The sequence below is a fragment of the Natator depressus genome, chromosome 4, assembly GCF_965152275.1.
Source record: "Natator depressus isolate rNatDep1 chromosome 4, rNatDep2.hap1, whole genome shotgun sequence".
NCBI lineage: Eukaryota > Metazoa > Chordata > Testudines > Cheloniidae > Natator > Natator depressus.
In genome coordinates, this window is record NC_134237.1 from 20,382,796 (window position 1) to 20,396,958 (window position 14,163).

Genomic DNA, 14,163 nt, shown 5'->3' on the forward strand with positions numbered 1-14,163 from the left:
AGTCCCGACCCACCAGCGGCTTACCCTGATGGGCCAGGAGCCAAAGTTTGCCAACCCCTGAAATATATCATCAGCTTATGAAAGCGTCATACAGTTTTTACTATTTTTACCTATCCATCTTGGAGTCGGCTTATAAACAAACAGGCTAGTAAACGAGTATATATGGTAATTCATTTGGAATAATTCATCCAACCCTTTCCGCTTATGACATGAGTACTATTGCCACTAATGCACTCTTCTGTCTCATTCCTGTATCCGCCTAGGAATAGGTAAGGTGACCAGATGTCCCGATTTTATAGGGACAATCCCAATTTTGGGGTGGTCTTCTTATATAGGCTCCTATTATCCCCCCTCCCCATCTGGATTTTTCACATTTGCTGCCTGGTCACCCTAGGAACAGGCCATTGGTAAGGCACTGCAATAATATCTCCACCTCAAAAGGTTTTGGACAACATGGATAAAATATGCAATCAGAAAACTTCAATCAACTTGTGACGTAAAAAAAAGAAGAGTGTGAATTATGAGACCGCTGGGTCATGAGTGATCCCTCAAACTGTTATCCTCTGTGTAATTTTACAGTATCGTCTCACTGTTTCCAACACCTCTGTAATTTTTGCAGTAGGTTCTACATAGCTGGTTACATTATATTATGTTCCAACCTTTCATGTACAGTAGGGCACACACGTATTGTCACTAGGGCTGAGTGAATCAGTTTGGATGAAAGAAGAAACAGCCTGAAACTTCACCAAAAACTCTCTAGGAGGCTATATGCTCAGCTGCTATAAGTCAGCATAGCTTCATTTTCTTCAATGGAGCTAAACCAATGTATGCTAAGACCCTCTTCTGAAGTTTGGAAAAAGTATGGTGAACTTTAGACTGGATGCTGCTCCTATTAGAGTCAGTGGGACCTGTCATTTCCACAGGGCTCTGCACTCCCACTTCTGGTCCCAGTTGGAGCTGGAAGTGCTAAAATACTACAAGAAAGGACTATTTGACTTGGCCAAAACCTGGGGGTGCTTGTAAGAAAGGCCCTTCTAAGGAGATTCCCAGTCCATGACGCAGTCCGGGCCCCCAACTTTTTGACCAAGGAATTTCCAGCAGTCTTTGCGTATGTGAGCAAATGGCAGGGTGCTTTGTTTCACTTGCAGGTACTACACAAGCAACTGGTCTCTCTGCAGGTGAACAAACTACCCCACAACAGAGCTGCAATGCAGACACTCCCCCAGCCCACCATCAGTGCCCCTTCCATACCTGCCTATAGGAGGCCAGGGCCGAGACCATCACCCCCACGGTGTGAAAGGGGAGGACAGACCCTACCTGCAAAGCTAGTGTGGCCAGAGAGCAAATACACGGTGTAGGGTTCGCACTTGGGAGCATGTCAGAGTTTGAATGCTGCCCTTCTTCAGCTCCGTCATATAGGAGGAACAGTCTTCTGACCTGAAGAAGAGCGCTGTGAGGCTCAAAAGCTTGTCTCACCAATAGAAGTTGGTCCAATAAAAGATACGACTGGGCCTTATGCCTCTACTATTCAGCAAGGTATCGGGGGTGGGATGCTGAGTTGATGATCCATCTTTTTCCCTTTTATAACCTGTTTATTACGGTGGTATTTTAAGACTAGCTCCCCCCTCTCTGGATTCTCATTGTTCTGCTGGCTGACATAGGACCAACACAGCTCTAACAACAAAAACACTTACTGCTCTGCATTGTCTAACCAATTGTTTAGATGCCAATTAGGTCATCTTTGTTTTTGGTTCAACAGAACAAGTTTCTCCCTTTTTGGGAAGTGACCTCTTTCCTAAACTGCCTGTCACCATCCCTAGTCACATTTTTCCAGGGGTGAAGAGAAGTCAGTTGACTTCAGTGTGCTAAATAAGATTCTATGAACAGCCAGCAGCACTGACTTCATGCCTCCCAGTGATCTGTTCCCAGATACTGAATGCTTCCCAATACATGGCTGCCTCTCTCATGGTTTGCTTCAGAGCCTGGTGACTCGAGATGTTCCTTTCCTCTCCTTAATGTCTGTCGTCTAATCGTTTTCCTTCTGTGTACATGTGCCAACCACAGTTTGCCATTTGCTCTGCCAAATTTATATTTACATGCTCAACCGATAATCTTTCTGTAGAGCTAGCATGAAATTACATGCAAAATGTTCTCCTTAAATCTGGATGCTATTATCTTAGAATTTTACATCCCAAAACAAACTCTCCTCTAAGATTTCCCCTGTGAAGAGTAGTTGCGAGGAAGGTGGGGCCTCCATAGCAATGTATTGTACACAGGTAGAGCTGGCTGAAATATTTCCAGCTGAATAGTTTTGTGGGGGAAGTGCTGATTTGATGGAATTAATGCATTTTTGTGGAAATGCATTGATTGTCTAAACTTTCAGCAGAAACTAAGCAGGCTGTGGGAGACAGGTTTCCTACCAGTCCACCCAGCTCCCCAAGAACCCAGGCTCCCTGCTTGGTGGGTTGCCCAGCTCCCTGAAGGACCCTAAGAACGGCCATACTGGGTCACACCAATGGTCCACCTAGCCCAGTATCCTGCCTGCTGATGGGGGCCAGTGTGGTGCCAGATGCTTCGGGGAAATGAACTGAACAGGGCAATGATTGATTGACAGGCTGTCTGGTTCCAACCCCTGCTCCCCAGCTGCCTGCCTGGTAGACTGGGCTCCTGGCTACCTGGGCTTCCCATCTTACCTGCTGCCTAGTTCCCAATGCCTTTTTCAGTGCTTCCAAAATGAAATATTTCAGCATTCTAGTCCTGTGAAAAATTTTCACTCTTCATCCCAGTTTGAGGCACTTTTTTTAACTTCAGGATTTGTCATGGAACAAAAAATCCATTTCCTGGCCAGCTCTGCTGCAAATCTCATTTTGGCTTAACGTACATTGGTTTCAGTTAACACCTAGTTCCTGGGACGTGTGTACTGGGCAAAATATTACCAATAAAATACCTTCAGGCCATGTCTGTATTTCTACTTCCAGCTCTGTCCTAAAAAAAGACATGCATGCAAATTTTAAAAAATGTAAAAAGTTAACTAAAATCTTTCCCTAAATCTCAGTACAAAACATAGTCAGATATGAGTTTGGGACAGTTCTCACTGTATCTAATCTGGTTACCCTACCTGACTTAAAATCTACAGAACCAAAATATGGTCATGCACACTTCCACCAATACATCAACTTAAGCTTAATCCTGCAGTACCTCTCACTGGGTCTTTTTCAATCCAAAATAATCCCTTTACCGTTAAGCTTTAAAAAAAAAAAATTAGAGAATCTGCTTGTGAGTCAGGGGGATGGGATGGGGTGAAATCAAGGACTCATTCAATGAGTTCTGGTTCCACCACAAAATCAGACCAGTTCCCTGGCCAAGATACTCCCTCCCAATTCTGGCCTAGCTCTTGAATCTTCCTCCCCCAATCCTACAATTGGCTTTTTTTTTTTCCTCTCTGCCCCCTCACCATGAACCTCCTTCCCCCACACATGCACGCACACATCCCGTAATGGATTATTGGTGTTTTTCTGACTCACTGCTACATCAGTTCACCTCAGACAACACTAGGCTGGGATCTGGAGCTGGGCAAAACCTGAAACCACACAACAGTCACTTGGTTACTGGGTTTGTAACCAGACTTGGAACTTAGACTGGGCTAATTGGAAAGACCACAAACCATGCAAGCAAGCCTGAACCTATCACAATGCCCCTACCTTAATCCACCCCAGGAGCTTGTAGAGATAGTGGAAAGGTCAGAAAGGATGGCAGACAAAGGGTCTCCTGTACAGATAACCACAGATATGTGGCCTAGGGTTCAAGGGATTAATTACATAACACTGGGCAATTTTCCAGATTCCCAGCTCCAACTGTTACCAGGGAAGTGGACATTTAAAAAGATTTGAAAAAGTCTGCCTCGGGGGATTTGTGGCACCATCTTGCAGACTAGGTCTTCCCCACACTCAGTGTGTGCTCACTCCCCAATCCAGGGGACTAACTGCAGCACGTGTAGATGTGTCCGAGCTACTTTATCATAGCTAGTTTGGGTACTGATGAAGTGAAGCTGCACCACGGCGGACTTCAGTGTGGACTAGCTAGATTGAACAATCTCGAGTTTGTCACTGAGCTCTGAAGTTGCCATATAGCACAAGGGTATCAACATAGGGTATGTCTACACTTACAGTGGTGTGGAGAGTACAGATGTTGCCTGTCCAGCTAACCTGGGTATAAATAGCAGTGAAGCACAGCTCCCAAGGGTGTATAGCCTACGTGGGCTCCCTACATGCCCAAGCAGCACTTCCGACTGCAGTGTCCTGGTGCCTCCCCCTGCTGGAACCGTTCCCGGCAGCAAGCAGCTACACATGTAGTACCTGTACTCTACACCCTGCCTAAGTGTAGGCCTGCAGGTTAGACTAGATGACCCTTGTGGTCTATGCTTCTACAGCCTTATGCAATGTGCTAAAGGAGGGTGGATACAAATGTATCTCACCCTCTGCCTTGAAAAGGGTCAAATGCACACGTGTACCTAGCACACTGTGTAGACTTGCTCACCCTTGACTTCTTGTATCATAGCTCTGGAATTTAAAAATAAACACAGAGCAGCACCCTGCTTTCAGCTACTCTAGTTGTAGTTGATTGAAAAGGATCATTTCATTAATCAACAGCTTCAGAACGTGGGCCATCATCTATGTGCTCTCAGTGGCTTTACATCAGTGTAACCGAGAACAGAAGTTGGCCCCTAGTCCTTTGCTTACACCTGCTCTTTGCCATGCTCTCCTGTTTGTTTTCCTGGCTGTGTGAGGGCTGGAGGTTTCCTTCATGCTGTGGCAGCAGTGATGAGTACAGATGAGGTGGGCACACTGTAGCCCCAGATAGTCATTTCCATCGTGCTCTGCTAACAAGTTTCCCGCAGTCAGTGAAACAGACATCTTGTGACTTTCCAGTTTCACAAGACCAAGAAAAAACCCCTTTCCTCCCTTCCACTTCTGCGGCTGCAAAAAATTCCATCATTCCCCATTTTGTGCTTGGTGGAAAGAGAAAATGTCATTATAAGGACCGAAAAGAGGAAAATAAATGAATTCAAGAAACTGTGGGGGGGGAAACCATTTTTATGTCACCAGCATTTTCTCCCCACCCCGAAAAAAACAACTCAAAGTAAAGTCCCAGCACTTTCAACCAGCTTCAGTTTTCTTTGGAATTGGGGCCACTTCTGGCAAGATGCTAAGTGTCCTCAAATCCCACTGACTTCATTTAACGGGAGATTCTCCAAAGCACCTAAAGGATTGAGGAGCACAGGTCCCATTGCCTTTCCTTAATTCTGGAGAATTAGATCTGCAGTGGTGCTGAGGCTTTGGGATTAATCAGAAGGGTAGTTTTGAAGCTCACTTCAGTGGGCGCTGGTGGCACTCAGCACCTTGCTGGAACTGCTCAGTATGCTGCAGGATTACACCCTTTATTTGGCTCTCAAACACTTGACCCGAATGATATCCAATACCGAGAGAGTCCCTAACAGCATACTCAATTGCCCCACTGGGAACGTGGAATTTCCTGTAGGTAACAGGGACATGTTTTCTATTCTAGTTCATATATAATACTAGTGCAAACTAGAACCAGATTCCAAATTCATGTATAAAGTCAACATGTTTAAACTTGGCACCCAAGCTGGACGCCTAAATGAAAACTGCCTGATTTTCAGACTAACTTCAGTCATCCAGGTTTGAACATTTTTGCCTATTTTTGTTTTTGATGGGAACAAAAAACTGCACCCAGGGCAAACAAATATATGTAGATGTTTTTCAGTTATTTTAAAGCTTATATTAGATACTGAAATATATGGTGACTCACTTTTCACACCAGTGATTGAAGTGACTTGAAAATAACCTGACATTTCTGAGTCAAATTCATCTCTGAGCTGTTACTCCATAGATGGCAGTATTAAATATGTCAACGGGGAATAAGAATTGGAGAAATCTCTTGCATGGACTTTTGTAGCTGGCATTAAATGTCAAAGGACAATAGTTTAGCAGGATTAAATTTCAGTAAACCACAGACATCTTGATTCTATATCTGCCAGTGTCAGAGCCAGACTTTGGGCCCTACAAAACCCAGGACCTACTTTTAGTTCACAGCACCTCCGGTTTGTGGAGCTAGAAATGTACAAGAGAAAATCTCAGCTCTCAAATTCTGAAAAGTTTCCAAACCTTTTCTCTTAAAAAGAAGTTTGAAAATGTAAACTGATCTTCAGGCTTGGAAGGAGCAAGCAGCTTGGCTCAGTTTCTGTAGTCGGGGCAGGGATGTGCAGACACTTCTAATGCAAAACAACTCAGTTAAATTTGGAAAAAGAAAAGGGGAACTTGTGGCACCTTAGAGACTAACCAATTTATTTGAGCATAAGCTTTCGTGAGCTACAGCTCAGTTCATCGGATGCATTCAGTGGAAAATACAGTGGGGAGACTTGTATACACAGAGAACATGAAACAATGGGTGTTACCATACATACTGTAATGAGAGTGATCAGGTAAGGTGAGCTATTACCAGCAAGGGGGGCGGGGAACCTTTTGTAGTGATAATTAAGCTGGGCCATTTCCAGTACTTGACAAGAACGTCTGAGGAACAGAGGAGGGGGGAGAATAAACATGGAGAAATAGTTTTACTTTGTGTAATGACCCATCCACTCCCAGTCTCTATTCAAGCCTAAGTTAATTGTATCCAGTTTGCAAATTAATTCCAATTCAGCAGTCTCTCGTTGGAGTCTGTTTTTGAAGTTTTTTTTGTTGAAGAATTGCCACTTTTAGGTCTGTAATCGAATGACCAAAGAGATTGAAGTGTTCTCCAACTGGTTTTTGAATGTTATAATTCTTGACGTCTGATTTGTTTCCATTTATTCTTTTACGTAGAGACTGTCCGGTTTGGCCAATGTACATGGCAGAGGGGCATTGCTAGCACATCATGGCACATATCACATTGGTAGATGTGCAGGTGAATGAGCCTCTGGTAGTGTGGCTGATGTGATTAGGCCCTATGATGGTGTCCCCTGAATAGATATGTGGACACACTTGGCAACGGGTTTTGTCTCTGTCTGAGGGGTTGGAGCAAATGCGGTTGTATCGTAGAGCTTGGCTGTAGACAATGGATCGTGTGGTGTGGTCTGGAGGCATGTAGGTAGGCATAGCGGTCAGTAGGTTTCCGGTATAGGGTGGTGTTTATGTGACAACAAACACCTAAAAGATCTCTATCAAGCGTTCTTACAACTACAATACCCACCTGCTGAAGTGAAGAAACAGATTGACAGAGCCAGAAGAGTACCCAGAAGTCACCTACTACAGGACAGGCCCAACAAAGAAGTAACAGGATGCCACTAGCCATCACCTTCAGCCCCCAACTAAAACCTCTCCAACGCATCATCAAGGATCTACAACCTATCCTGAAGGATGACCCATCACTCTCACAGATCTTGGGAGACAGGCCAGTCCTTGCTTACAGACAGCCCCCCAACCTAAAGCACATACTCACCTGCAACCACACAACAGAACCACTGACCCAGGAACCTATCCTTGCAACAAAGCCTGTTGCCAACTGCCCCCGCACTGTTCCTCATACATTCTTGTCAACTGCTGGAAATGGCCCACCTTGATTATCACTACAAAAGGCTTTTTCGCCCCGCTTTCCTGCTGGTAATAGCTCACCTTACCTGGTCACTCTCATTACAGTGTGTATGGTAACACCCATTGTTTCATGATCTCTGTGTGTGTATAAGTCTCCCCACTGTATTTTCCACTGCATGCATCCAATGAACTGAGCTGTAGCTCACGAAAGCTTACGCTCAAATAAATTTGTTAGTCTCTAAGGTGCCACAAGTCCTCCTTTTTCTTTTTGCGGATACAGACTAACACGGCTGCTACTCTGAAACCAGTTAAATTTGGGTTGTCTCCCAAATAATCATCTCCTAAGATCTTTGGGCAGCGTCTGTGCATAGTGCTGTAACCAGCAGACCTTCCCAAAAATGCAAAGGCAGGCTCTGGAAAATGTATTGCAATCAGTCTCATTCACTGAATAAGTGTGAAACAAAACCTGCCGTGTGCACAGGTTGTTTAGCCTGACGCACAGTCATGCTTGGAATGGTGGAGGGAGTGACTGGGAAACTAACAGACACCCATATTGTTATGGAACTGCCTCTAAATCCACACAATATTTTCCTTTTGAGGAAATCAGCTTCTTCCTGATCTTTTTTTTTTTTTTCTCTCTTTATTTAATGCTTTTAAGGTTACTCAGGAAACAAATATTTAGAGTTTGTGCAAAGCATTTGCATGGAACCTTGAACACCCCTTTGATCTTAGCCTGAGTTAGGGATTCAGGAAGTACAGTGAATGGGGATGGAGGATGTTCACACAGCTACAAAATTTGAGAACCCTTTCCCTTAATTTTTGGCTGCTTCTCTGAACTGAACCCTTGGAACCTTTTGAGGATTGCTTCTTACTAGTAAGAATAGAGCTGCATGATGGATCATGCACGTGAGAGAGTCCATGATCCTAGGTCGCTTGTAAATAAAAACAGGATATTAACAACACCACAAATGACTCCAAAGACAGTATAAAGTCCACTTGAATTGAACATTTAGGATTAGCCATAACTTGGTGGTGGTTATTTTGCATTAATAAAGGTCATTCTGATGCCTGAGAGTGAGACAGCCTTGTAACCAGGGCCAGCCCTAGATCAAACGGCACCCCAGGAGAGGAGCATCTTCGGTGCCCTCCCTCTATTTGTTAAACTTTTGAATACCTTAATTTTTATTGCATGTGTAGCCAATTTCATGACTTTGATGCATGGTTTGCAGGTGTGATTTATCCCTGTTATATAAGATGATAAATTTTCACGATAGGATCTGTAGTTATTCATGCTAACAACAAAAACACCCCCTTTCCCCCAAGCTCAGCACCCCAGATGCTTGCCTGGCTTGCTGGCCCCTAAATCTGGCCCTGCTTGTAACATCATTATGAGCTCTTGAGACATTTGGGAGACCATTGTATTAATTCAGCCTGCAGGTAACCAGGTACATACAGAGCAAGTACCAAGCAGTCTGAAGGAAAAGAAAGAAGAATGATCTAGGTATAAATTAGGTGAAATAATCATTTTCTTGTCCATAGTATCCCTTCATCTATTTGTTTCTATGCTAGAAGGGGTAGCTTTGATTGAGCTAGTGCCAGGGCAGCGGGAGGGGCTAGCTGCCCCGAGTGTGTACCTAGGGCCCTGCCACCACCTGTGCAGCTGCAGCTATGCTTCTATTCTTAGTGTATGAGCTCGATCAAAACCAGCATGGGTATGAGTACCCTAGCTGGAGAGTACACCTCCAGCTCCAGTGCAGGCATGCCCATAGGCTACAAACGCTTTCGGACAAGGATTGGTTTTTGCTTTATGTTTGTGCAGCACCCAGCATTATAGGGCCCAATCCTGACGGAGGCCTTTGGGTGCTATCCAGGGTTGCCAACCCTCCAGTATTGTCCTGGAGTCTCCAGGAATTAAACACTAGTCTTGAATTGAAGATTAATGTCATAAAAGGAAACCTCCAGGAATACATCCAACCAAAACTGGCAACCCTGGTGCTACCATCATATAAATATTGACTTCTAATAGTCTATTGCACAGATAGTAAAGGGTCTTTGTAATGCTAGCAATATGGGCCTTAGTTCTCATTTACACTAAGGCCCCTACTGCTCTGGCAGTATAGAAGGACCTTAAAGAAGATGTAAATTATATGGTGTAAAGGGACTTTAGTGTAAATGTGCATCAGGTTCATGCTTCTACCATGGCAGTCACCATGAGAGTCAAAATAACACCCAAATTCTGGATCATGAGACTTATTGACATGTTGCATATAAAGAAAGAAGAACTTCTGGGGCCAACATTAGGTACCTAAAGTTAGGCACCCTATTTAGGTGCCCGCATATGAGGTTGTGCGTTTAACTTTGTGTTTTCAGACACAAGGCTCACTGGTGCAGTTTCTTTTCCAAAGTGTTCTGCAGACAATTTTTCCCTCTCCACCATGGATGTAATTAAACTAAGTAGAAAGAGTGCCCTTCAGGAAATGGAAGCAGATGTTACAGTATAGCGAGACATATGTTGTCGGTGCAAAGGTAAAAATGTGAACTGTAACTATGAACATGTCTCCTGCTCTGGGGCTTTTGTTAGCTAGGAAATTCGGGGGTATTTGGGCTAAATTAAATTAAGGCTAAAAAGTCCATTTTATGAGGCACTTTTCAGCAACATTTCGTGCCAAGAAGCAGTGCAAAAATGTTTTGGCTTTTGGTTGTTTTTCATATAAACCGCTATTTACTACTAAGCCTGCTTTTATTTGGGAAGTTCTGACCGCAAAGATGTTATTTACAGGAGCACTGCCAAGTGGTTTGGTTTTTTTTTAATAGTTTTTCATTTGTGTTCTTAGAAACTTGGAGATAACATGTCTGCCCTTCCCAGTTTTGTCCTTTTTCCACCTGGAAGACATTGATCCCTATCCCTCCCACCTCCTCTTTATTATGGGGCACAAGCCAACAGGGCTTCACATTGTTTTTGTTCTGTTGTTATCTTGTCTACCAGCAAGTGAAGATGTCACCAATGAAGTCAGTGCGGTGTCTGGCACGTGGCTTTGCTAGTTAAATTTAGCACCCTCTGGTGGCTGGGTGATTTCCCCCAGGCAGTAGCACAACCAGGATCATGAAGTAACAATGGCTGTAGTTTTACTTTTTGGTTAACAGAGCTTTAATTTTAAAATTATTAGATGGCATCGTAGAAATTAAAGGGTATGCCATATACAATCAGACTGCTGGTCCATCTGATGTGGTGTCTTGTCTCTTTCAGTTGCCAGTAGCTGATGCTTCAGAGGAAAACAAACCACATGGCACTTACAAACGAATGCGATACTTTACAAAGGACAGAAGAATCACTCCTGAGTCTCCTGGGGGATGAACTTGCACCTGGAAGCAAGAAGAACTGATTTCTATTATCTTTATCTCAGATGGCTAGTTTATAATAGTTTATAGTGTGGAAAATTTGGAGCTGTCCCCCTAAACTAACAACCAGAAACTTTCACTACAAGTGATACCTTTTACTGACATCATAAGAACATTAGGGGTGTGATCTTATAGTCCTCATACAAGCAAACTCCCACTGAGTTAATGGGAGTTGGCCCGTGTGGGGACTATCGGATAGTAAAGGTGTCCAGACTGAGTCTGGAGATGTGCTGCGTGTTTATGTGATGGAAGTACAGTGAAACCTACACCAAAAAATCATCATGAGGCAACCTCCTACCTTCAGAGACCACTGCAAAGTGACCCCAAACCTAGTGAATAAGTTCTGCTCCAGCTTTATTAGGAGATGACTTCCACTAAACAACCACATGTGGTCGCTTCTAGGAATAGTCATTTCAGAGAGGCTTCAATGTACATAAAAACCACCCCAAGGAGAGATGGGCTCAAGATGAAATGTTCAGCTCAAGATCTAGATCTAAACCTACCCAGAGTCTGGGTGTATTTGGCTCTCAGGTTTTGGTTCAGGCTCATGTCTAGTTTAATGGTATATAAAAAAGAATGACATTGATGCTAACACCGCTTACTACTCCAAGCCATAGTCAGAGCATCTGCACAATACAGTATCAGACAAGCCACCTACAACAGCTAAGACAAAGTTCTGATGGGAAATACTCCATCGAAAGAAGGAAGTCATGCTACAGCAGGAGAGAGGAAGATGCGGGGGGGGGGGGGAAGAGGGGAGGTGGAAGGGAAGACGGATAATGGCCACATGTATAGGCAGATTGGAATTTCCTACAGAGGTCAGAGGAACTATTGTCAGCTCCTGTCGCTATACTGAAGACCTAGCCCATGATTTTAGAAAAAGATAGCAGGTTGCATTTTGAAGCATTGGTAGTGGATTTCTACAATGAAAAATAACCATGTTTTAACAGTCTAACACCACATTCCTGATGTTATCCAAAATGGAACTAAGTGTTGTTAAAAGATCATGTGTCAAGACAAGTGAATAGCAGATCTTGCCTGCATGCAATGAATTACATCCCTACACAACTGCATTTTGCATAGTCCCTGTTTCTTTGTGGAAAGTCCACCCTATGCAGATTCCAGAGAGCTATTTATGTTGCCCCGTGTATACCCTCTCATGCTCTCCAGATTTAAGCATTTTAAAATGGTAAATAAAAATAGCACACTGATCCTTCCGTTCCATTCTATCAGCCAGTTTGCTTCGGCTTTCGGTAAGCACCCACCTACTACACAGCACCATCCGTAGGAGGGAGACCTTTACTATTACTGTACGATGTTTCTTGCTGGTGGGTAACCACAGCTGACAGACATGAGACAAGTGCTAAATTTACATCAGCTGATGTTGCATGAAAATATATAGCAGTTTACTGACAGTCACTTTACGTCCTGTCCCTGAATTATAGCAAAACATCACTGTCAATCCTTAGCTCTTCTATAACCCCGAGCACTGCATAAACAACAGAAACAGGCAGCCTGGTCAGCCGTCACAGCCGTGTTCAGAAGCACTGCCCTCTGGTGGTAGTTTGGAAATATAACCTGCTTACTATGAGTACCCTACCAGGGGGTCATAGGGTTAACCCTTGGGAGATAGGGTTCTAACAAATACCCCAGAAATCATTACCTATAAGTAACCAAATCATCATTTATGCAAACGGGTGGTTACTGAATAAACTGTAGTGTGAATAAAGTTGTAAAGTGTCTGAGCTTCACCAAACAATTTATGCTGTTGTGCTTGTGAAATTCAAAGGTTCCAAGGCCAGAAGGGACACTGTGATGATCTGTTCTGACCTCCCATATAGCACAGGCCAGAGAACTTCCCCAGAATCATTCCTAGAGCAGATCTTTCAGAGAAATAAATAAAATCATTCATAATCACCGAAATAACAATGCGTTTAGCAGGTTTAAAAGTTAGTTCGTGCACTTAGAGATATTGAAGCAATTTGCATAATAAGGTGGTACCCCTTAGGTCAAAGATTGGCTCTCACAAAGGGGAAAATGTATGTTTTGAAGGACAAAACATCATGATTTATTTTTTCTATGCAATGTAGTATTCATTTCTCCAGTGCTTGATTAATGGATGAGCTAGAAAATGTGGGTTTGACTGAGCTCAGTATGGAAGGCAGCGTACTAGTGGTTAAAACAGGATTACACGTTGATTTGCTCTGCATTATGTGTAAGTCACTTAATCTCTCTGTGCCTCAGTTTCTCGCTCTGTTCAAATAGAGGTAATACTTGCCTAGAGAGTTTTGATATTCTTGGACTAAAGGTGCTATGCTATTTAAGGGCCTGACACACTAAAGGTCCAATGAAGTCAATGGGAGTATTTCTATTGACCACAGTGGTCTTTGGATCAGTCCCTAAGTGCAAAGAAATATTAATTATTATTTATAAATACTTAGTTTTTCCAGCATCACTATAATTAATATTCAGGCCAAAACTTTCAAAAATTAGTATCTAAAGTTCGACTCCTAAATCCACATTTAAGTACCTAAATAACTGGGCTGGTTTTCAAAAGTCCTAAATCACCGGGAGACACAAAGTGATCAGCATTTTTGAAAACCAGGCCCCTCAGAGCCTAACTTTAGGCTCCTATTTTTGAAAATCTCGGACTAAACAATATAGTTCCCTTTACTTCTTTTTTACGTGTAATCCATCATTTATATTTTTAGGTACTTATACTAAAGACTTCATGAATGCACAGAATTGAAAACATTAGTAATAAACTACAGCAACTTGACTTCAAAAGTGGAGATTCTTACAAAGCGTTTAAATGATTCATTCTAGACATATAGGTTCAGAGTTTGATTATACACTTTTAGAACTATTACTCAGGTAACACTTAGGTCATATGCTTATAATGCATCTTTCCTCCATGGATATCAAAGCACTTTACAAACAAGAATTAATTTTCACAACATCCTTGTGAATTAGGAATCTACAGCAATATTTCAAAGGTCCATATATTGCTATCAGCAGCAGCCATATGCATAAATTCGGTGTGGGATTTTCAAAAGCTCTCTGCATTGATCTAACGTTTTTCCTACTAAGGTTAGTGATTAGAGTTAGGCTAGTGCTGAGTATTTTTGAAAATCCCTCCCTGATGTTCAAACTGTGCTTTGCACAGTATTTCTAA